Source organism: Ipomoea triloba, chromosome 10 (assembly GCF_003576645.1).
Source record: "Ipomoea triloba cultivar NCNSP0323 chromosome 10, ASM357664v1".
Classification (NCBI taxonomy): domain Eukaryota; kingdom Viridiplantae; phylum Streptophyta; class Magnoliopsida; order Solanales; family Convolvulaceae; genus Ipomoea; species Ipomoea triloba.
In genome coordinates, this window is record NC_044925.1 from 17159419 (window position 1) to 17167527 (window position 8109).

At 34.3% G+C, this 8109-nt stretch overlaps 1 long non-coding RNA gene across 1 annotated transcript; it reads left to right on the forward strand.

Moving 5' to 3' along the window:
• The first annotated feature begins 5203 nt into the window (after nt 1-5203).
• Nucleotides 5204-5390, forward strand: LOC116031995. The gene is made up of 2 exons (XR_004100699.1): nt 5204-5245; nt 5333-5390. It is a non-coding gene; the product is annotated as an uncharacterized LOC116031995 (long non-coding RNA).
• Nucleotides 5391-8109: the final 2719 nt, after the last annotated feature.

The following is an 8109-nucleotide window of genomic DNA, read 5'->3' on the forward strand; positions in this document are numbered from 1 at the left end:
AAATGTTTGTTCCATCTATANATCTATACGTTACATTTATTTTATAATGCACCTAGTATGCTTAAATTAGAAGTTTGGGCACTTTGGCAACTACCTCATACTCACAATATTTTTGTACACACATACATCATGAACAACATCTTTATACATATTTACACATACATCAAGTACACAAAAATTCCATCTAGCACTCAAACTAATTTCCACAAAATCATCAATCACCTAGTTTCAAACAACCTCAACCAAATAAAGGGATTCCTTACCTTAAATGGGTTCCAAATCTTGTAGGAGGTCTTTGTAGGTGGTTTTCCCCAATTTACCTCAAAACCCTAAAATTTCATCAACCACATAACACAAGATTTCAAGAAATTACTCTCAAATTAGTGCTCTAGGAAGGAAAATAGGACTATTTACTGAATAAAAACGAAGATTTACCGAACGTTTGGAGACTTTGGTGACAGAATTTGGCTATGGTAGTTGAAGCTTAGTGAAGAAGATGATAGTGTTTTCCTCCCTTTTCTTCTCTTTTTTTTTTTCGGCCAAACACAAGGGAAATGGGGAAGAGATGGGGTTTTTATGGTCTTGGTCAAATGGTTGACTAGTCCACACTTGTAGGATAAGACATCACCTAACATGGATTAAAATACTCCAAAATATCTTTACTTAGACTGTTTGGGATTAATTCAGATAAGTCCTCGGTGGAAACTAATTTAATTCAAATAATTTTCGAACCCAAAAATTAATTCCAGTCTAAAACTCCAAATTGGGCTAGGTTCGGTATCCTGCGAAACTTCGCGATGTTACGATCAAAAATAATTTTGGCTGCTATGGCTAATCAAATAAAATAGGAAATTCAAGAATAATAGTAGGGTGTCTAAAAATCCATTTCTTAGGTCAAACGGGTTCGAATACTAGTTCCTAAAATTATTACGGTTCGTGACCGGGACGTACGATCGCAGCTTCTTACTAATTGTCTTTGCTTATAATAATTCTTTCGAAGCATCTGGAGATCATCTCATGGATGTTATAGCCTAAAGAAATATTTTTTGAACCTTAATTTTACTGAAATAGATGGGGGGTTACAGTCTACCCTCCTTACTGAAAAGGTTCCGTCTGGTTATTCATCGAATATTAAAAAACTTGTGTCAATGAAAGACCTTAAATTGGTTGGCATGAAGTCTCATGATTGTCATATATTAATGCAGCACATGCTCCCTGTAGCTATTCGGGATATTTTATCGAAACATGTTAGACAAGCTATAACAAGACTTTGTTTCTTTTTCAATGCTATTTGCAATAAAGTTGTTGATGTAGGTGTGTTAGATGCTTTGCAGGCTGATGTGGTTGTTACTTTATGTCAACTTGAAATGTATTTTCCTCCTTGTTTTGATATTATGGTGCACTTGATTGTTCACTTGGTGAGGGAAATTAAGATCACTGTTCCAGTTTTTATGAGATATATGTATCCGTTTGAAAGATACATAGGCATATTGAAAGGATATGTGAGAAACAGATATCGACCTGAAGGAAGTATAATTGAAGGTTATGGTTCTAAAGATGCAATTGAATTTTGTACTGATTATTTAGCTGGTGTTGAGTCTATTGGTATTGCCAAACCTTGTCATGATGGAAGACTCAGTGGGAAAGGTACTATTGGATTAAAAATGTTTGTTCCATCTATAAACTTGCGAGATAAGGCACATCATCTCGTATTGGAACACATTTTTGAGGTTCATCCGTACTTGGACCAACACATGTACATGATAAGACAACAAAATCCTTCAAAGGATCAAAGATGGGTGACCATTGAACACAACCGCACTTTTATAAGATGGTTCATAGATACTGTGATGAAAGAGCTATCTCAAGTGCCAAATAATGTTAGTGAAACCATCAAATGGTTATCATATGGACTTGCTATGCTTGTGAGTTGTTATGAAGGTTATGACATAAATAGATATACATTTTACACCAAGCAACAAGATGAAAAGAGTGTGGTGCAAAATAGTGGGGTTACTTTAGTAGTAACATCAAAAGATTATTCAAGTGCTAAAGATACTAAATCGATTGATGTTGTTATGCCTTACTATGGTGTGATAATAGAAGAGGCGTTAGGATAGATGAATTGGGTTTTACTTCGGTTGATTTTTGTCGGTTGGGTTATCATGATGAACCATTCATACTCTGATCCTGCTGATAATAAATTGTCAGTTGTCTTACAAGGCAAGAGAAGTATTATTGGTGTTGCAGATGTTGTTGATGAAGAAGAGTATGATCATTTTGATGAAACTCCTCCATTTTCTATTGGTATTCAGTCTTCACATTCAGAGGAAGATAACATTGAAATTAGTTATATGCGTAGTGATCATGAAGAAGGATTGTGGGTTGACCATCGGGCATTATAAAATTTTTTGTAAGATTAATAAATTATTGACAAGAACTTTTGTTTGGTATTTTATTGGACTTGAAATGCAATATAACATGTTTATTGATATTTATGTTTTTTGTATGTGCAGGTATATATAGACAGCCATGAGTGACCAAACTAGAGAAACTGATGGTTCAAAATCTAAAGAAACTCCTCCCCGACCTAAAAGAAGGGGCCCCAATGCATGCAAAATATTAATGAAGAAAAAGGCCAAAGAAGATATTTCAATTCAGTTTAATGAGTATAATAGGGCGGTTGGTGAATATCGCAAGTCGTTTAAATCTTACATTGGGACTTTGGCTCGTTCTAGAGTTGATATCAATATTGACAGTTGGCTGAATGTAGATGAAACACTTAAAAATCAAATTTGGACAGATGTTAAGGTATTCAATAACTTTATATTAACTGTCAATTATTTATATAAGTATAATACTCCTCCATTTTCATTGCTTATGTTTATGTTGTTTTTCAGAAACAATTTGGCATTGAAGATGATACAAAGAAGGAGATGGTATTGAAAATTGCTTCAACGAGATGGAGGGACTTCAAGAGTAGAGTGAGGCGTGAACATGTTGTCAATAAGCACCCAAATTATGAATCTCCTATACAACTATATGAATTCTTGAGTAAAGAGCAATGGGAGAAGTTTGTTGCAGAGTATGAGAGTGAATCGTTCAAGGTATGTTTATTTTATTTTATTATTAGTAGTTTAAGTGTTTTAGTTCAATTGTTTTATTAGTATTAACATATCATTCAAATTATAGGAGAAAAGTCAGAAGGCAAGGCAAAGGCAGTCATGCAATGTGCATCGACACTTCCTAGGTTCTGCTGGATATGCAGGTAAACGACCAGAGTGGATGATAGAAGACCCTCTATGTTCACAATCTTCTTGTGCTTCTGTTAGCTCGTCATTACTGTCGGATGATCGTAGTTTTGACTGGGTACGTGCAAGAATTAAGAAGTCAGAAGAAGGAAGTTATTACATTCCAAATGAAAAAACACAAGAGGTGTTTCAAAAAATTGTAAGTACTATTGTTAAAAATTTGTTATTAGAATATATAATATTTATAAAAATAAAATACTAATACTTGCCTTTATCTAATTGATTGAAACAGGTAGAAAACTGTGATGAAGTTAACCAAGGGACATTTCAACCAAATAGACATCAAGACATCTTGTCAGTAGCTCTTGGTAAATCAAAGGAGAAAAGGGGTTCAGGTAATGTAAGAGGAGTTGGTTTATACTCCACCATCCGACAAGTGTTTGGTAAACCAGAGCAGAAACAGGGCATACCGAGTGGTCTTATTTCTACTGATGATTGTCAAAAGATGTTGGAAAAGTGCAGGCAAAATACATTGTTAGAGGTGCAACCTAAGATTGACATGCTCACCCAGCAACTCAATGTATTGTTGAAGAACATGCCAACCACACACTTATATCCACAAGGAGTTTCGGTTGACTCTCCTCAAAGTGCTTATGCGTCTGGTGATCAACCTCGGACCCGAAGCAGTTGTCAATCGGTTGATGTATATCCAGTGACTACAATTATGGTAATATTATAAATTATTTCATAATTGAAATATTATCTTTTTATAAATTTATACCTAACACACACACACACACACACACACACACACACACACACACACACACACATATATATATATATATATATATTAACCATAGAGCCGAAAAAGTGTAGTCTTGCACTATGTGGTCTCGACGGCAAGCCATATGTTATTGCAAGGGGTACGGTTTACCCAACTACAAATGAGATCACAATAGTGCATAATGTGCCACTATTACCTAATCATGTCAAAGTCATGGTTGATGAAGTGGTTGATGGTGCAGAAGACTGTGATCTCCCCGTAGAAAGTTTTCAGTATAAGACTTTGGGAGATATTGCTTGTAGTCATGCACAATGGCCTACTCATTTAGTTATTTTGGATGAGGTATGCATTCTTATATTAATTATTATTTAAGTTAAATATCGTTGTTTACATTTTAAATGTTAGTATACATAAAATTTTATATTTGTAGGAAAATGTTAAAATAAGTTCACCAAAACAAAAAAAGCAAATGAGAGACCTAAGTGCTGAGCTATCTGGTACTCCTATACGACCTCCAATTTTTGGTGAGAATGTCTTTTTGCTTTTGGGGAAATACTGCAAGAAGCTTGTCAAAGCGTTGGAATCATTTCCTGTTGAAAAAGAGTACATTTATTTGGATTTAGATCCGACAGTCTTCCATCACGAAAACGTGAATGGTGTTTTTGTGATGATCGAGGATATACAGGATATGTTGACAATGAAGTGGCTCAATTGTCTCGATTATACAAGTGTTTATGCTGTAAGTTTCAAATTGTGCATGTCTTTTATATACATTTACTTTTTATGTTTATTGAAATTCTTATTTGTTATTTTTCAGGTTTTTGAATAAGCTGTGTAAGCAACTTGGAGTTACATCTATCGGTTTGCATGCCCAACCCAAATTTCAGCAAATATGGTTAACATCAATAGTTCTAATGTTACATCATATCTAATTCATGTTATGGGCGAACACATGCAAGGATCAAGAATTCATATTCGCACCGTATTATGAAGAGTAAGTCTTTTACTTTGCTAATTTATATAACTTTATAACTTTATTTGTAATGTTTGATATTAGAATTTTAATTTAATATATATATATATATATGTTTTGTAAATATAGCAATCATTGGTTGTTGATTGTGATTTGCACACCTTCAAAAGCGGCATATGTGTTTGATCCTATGAAAACTCAGCGTACCATTGAAGTCAAAACTTTTGTGAATATGTAAGTAAAAACTTTACTATTAATATATGTATTTTTAAATGTTATTATGTTATTTATAAATTGATATAAATGTTATTATTTATATAGGGCATTTCGATCTATTCCTACTAATGGGCGAGCAACTAGAAATATTAATTGGACGGAATGCAAAGTATGAAGTTAAAGTTATATTAAATTTTTAATTTTATATTAACCTTAGTTTTTATTTATTTTTTTAATATGATTTGATATGATATATATATATTGTAGTGTCCTCAACAACCGGGGGGATTCGAATGTGGATACTATGTACTCTGATACATGTTCGACATTGTTACTAAGCACTTAATGCTTGAATCTTTAGATGATGTAAGTAATTTAAGTACAACTATATGTATAGTAAATTATAATTTATCAATTAGCATGTTTACTAATTTGATTAATTAAATTTTTTTTATAGGTATTTGAAGTAGCACCCTACTCCATGGACGAAATAGATGAAGTTCGAGAGTTGTGGGCACAATATTTCATAGAAGAGTGCGTGTAACTTGGTTTGGTTTAAACATTATCTTTATTATTATTAACTTATGTTTATGTTTTGTTAAAGAATTGTATCAAGTATATTGTGGTGACTTATTGTGAGATTATTAAATGTTAAGTATTGTGTGATGATCTTTGTGTTCATAGTACTTATTAGAAGTGTTGGTTTAATTTGAAAATCATTATGAATAGATAGTTTAATTTATTGGTATTACTCCGTAGTTTGTAATTTTGGTGTTGATGTGGTGGTTTTGGAAAATTCTGCACAGGTTTTTTTTAAAAAAAATTAGGTAATTTCATAAAATAAATAATATATTTAAAAAAAAATTATTCGCGTCACCCTCACGGAAGTGGTGACGCGGAAAACCATTATTAAATTATTTAATAATGGTTTTCCGCGTCACCCACTTCCGTGCGGGTGACGCGGAAAATTATTATTAAAATATTTAAAAATCCATCCGTGTGACCCTTCACGGGTGACGCGAAAAATACATACTAATAAGAGTCACCTTAATGCGCTACACCGCTACAGGTGTAGCGGGTACTCATTTACAGGTGTAGCAAAATTGCTTATTTGTACTAGAGGCAACTTCCTAATTCGAAATCTTAGCTCAAACACCTCCACAATTCATGATCCCCATCTGACTTAATTAATTCATTCAATAAATTCTGACCACTTATTTTACCTTATAACATTGAATGGTCCAAAATACTTCAGGGATCCTGTGTCCGCTACAGTCTGTCTCAGACTGGAGAATAAAAAACTACCAACACACTAACATACCCTAACAAAAATAATTAATCTTTTTTGACAAATAATAAGCCAATAAAACATAGGATATGTGTATCATTTGTACACTTACATACATCCATACATACATACTATATATATATATATACATACTATATATATATATATATATATATATATAATTTTTTAAAATTTTAATTTTAATTTTTAAAATTAAAATTATATTAATTTAAAATTTTGACTAATAATTGACCGGGAACGGGGATCCCCGTCTCCGACTAATTCCCCTCGGGGATGGGGATAGGGACTATTTTTCATTCCCCGCCGAAGACGGAGTCGGGTTCGGGGTTTCGGATATGGGGGCGAGGAGTATACTCTCTGGCCCGCCCCGCCCCGTTGCCATCCCTACTTGTTAGTGAGGCTACCCAACCGGACAGTTGTAATTTTGAGGCGTGGAATCAACTTTGGAGGTTGAAAATCCCTCCAAAGATAAGAAATTTCTTGTGGCGTAGTGCACGTAATGTTCTACCAACTTGAGAGGCTCTTACCAAGAGAAGGGTTAACTTAACTTTGGATTGCCCGTTACGTCAGCAAGAGCCTGAAATAGATCTCACTTATTCCTCAAATGTGAGGCAGTGTTACCCCTGTGGAACAACAAGCACAGCACGAGCTCTTACCTCAAAATGCAGACATGACCTTTGAAGCATCGTTGTCTCCATCAATTAATAAGTGTTCCGGGCTTCAAACTATAAGTATTGTGGCGACTTCTATTTGAAAGGGAAGAAATGATTTAATATGGAATAACACAAGATGGGACAATAATAGAATCAGGATGATTTTAAGTTCGCATGTCAATGAGTGGCAGTGGGCTAAGTTCCAAAAGGCAAACATCTTAATCACAACAACTGAGGTTGATTGTGAATTGCCCCAACTTGATGATAGTTGGGTTACGTACCTACAACGTAGATGCTTTAGTCTATTCAGCATCTTTTGGAGTAGTGGTTGTCTCTCACACGCGAGTATTCCTGGCAACTATCTCTTGACCTGACCGGTGGAGGATCAACATCTTGCAGGTTCTCGTAATAAAGGAAGCATTATCTGGGCCGAAGAGCGAGAGGTGGCAGAAAATATGTGTTCAGTCAGATTGTCAACAAGTGTGCCGACTCTTTACCGACCTTCCCTCTAATCAATCATATGCTAATTTTGTTGTTAGGGATCGTCTTAGAATATTGTCTAATTTTCAAGCATATGCCATTAGTCATGTTAACAGATCAGAAAATGTGCAGGCCCATATGTTAGCTCGGGCTGTCCGTGCAAACGCTGAACCCCTCACTGTAAGAAAATGTGCAGGCCCATAGTTGATTTGTTTTTTCTCCAAAAAAAAAAAGAAAAACTCTTCTAAATAGGTTGCATATATAAGCTCAAAACGAAAGTTATTTTCCTAAGCCTAATGAAACGTAACACAAAAAATTTAGAATGCTGAAAACATGAAGTATAGATATACTCCGTAATAAATTAAAGCTCATCCAAACCAAACCCAAGTCTTCAGATCAGAAAACTTGCTGTGACTGTTCGTGTACGTTTGTTCATAACC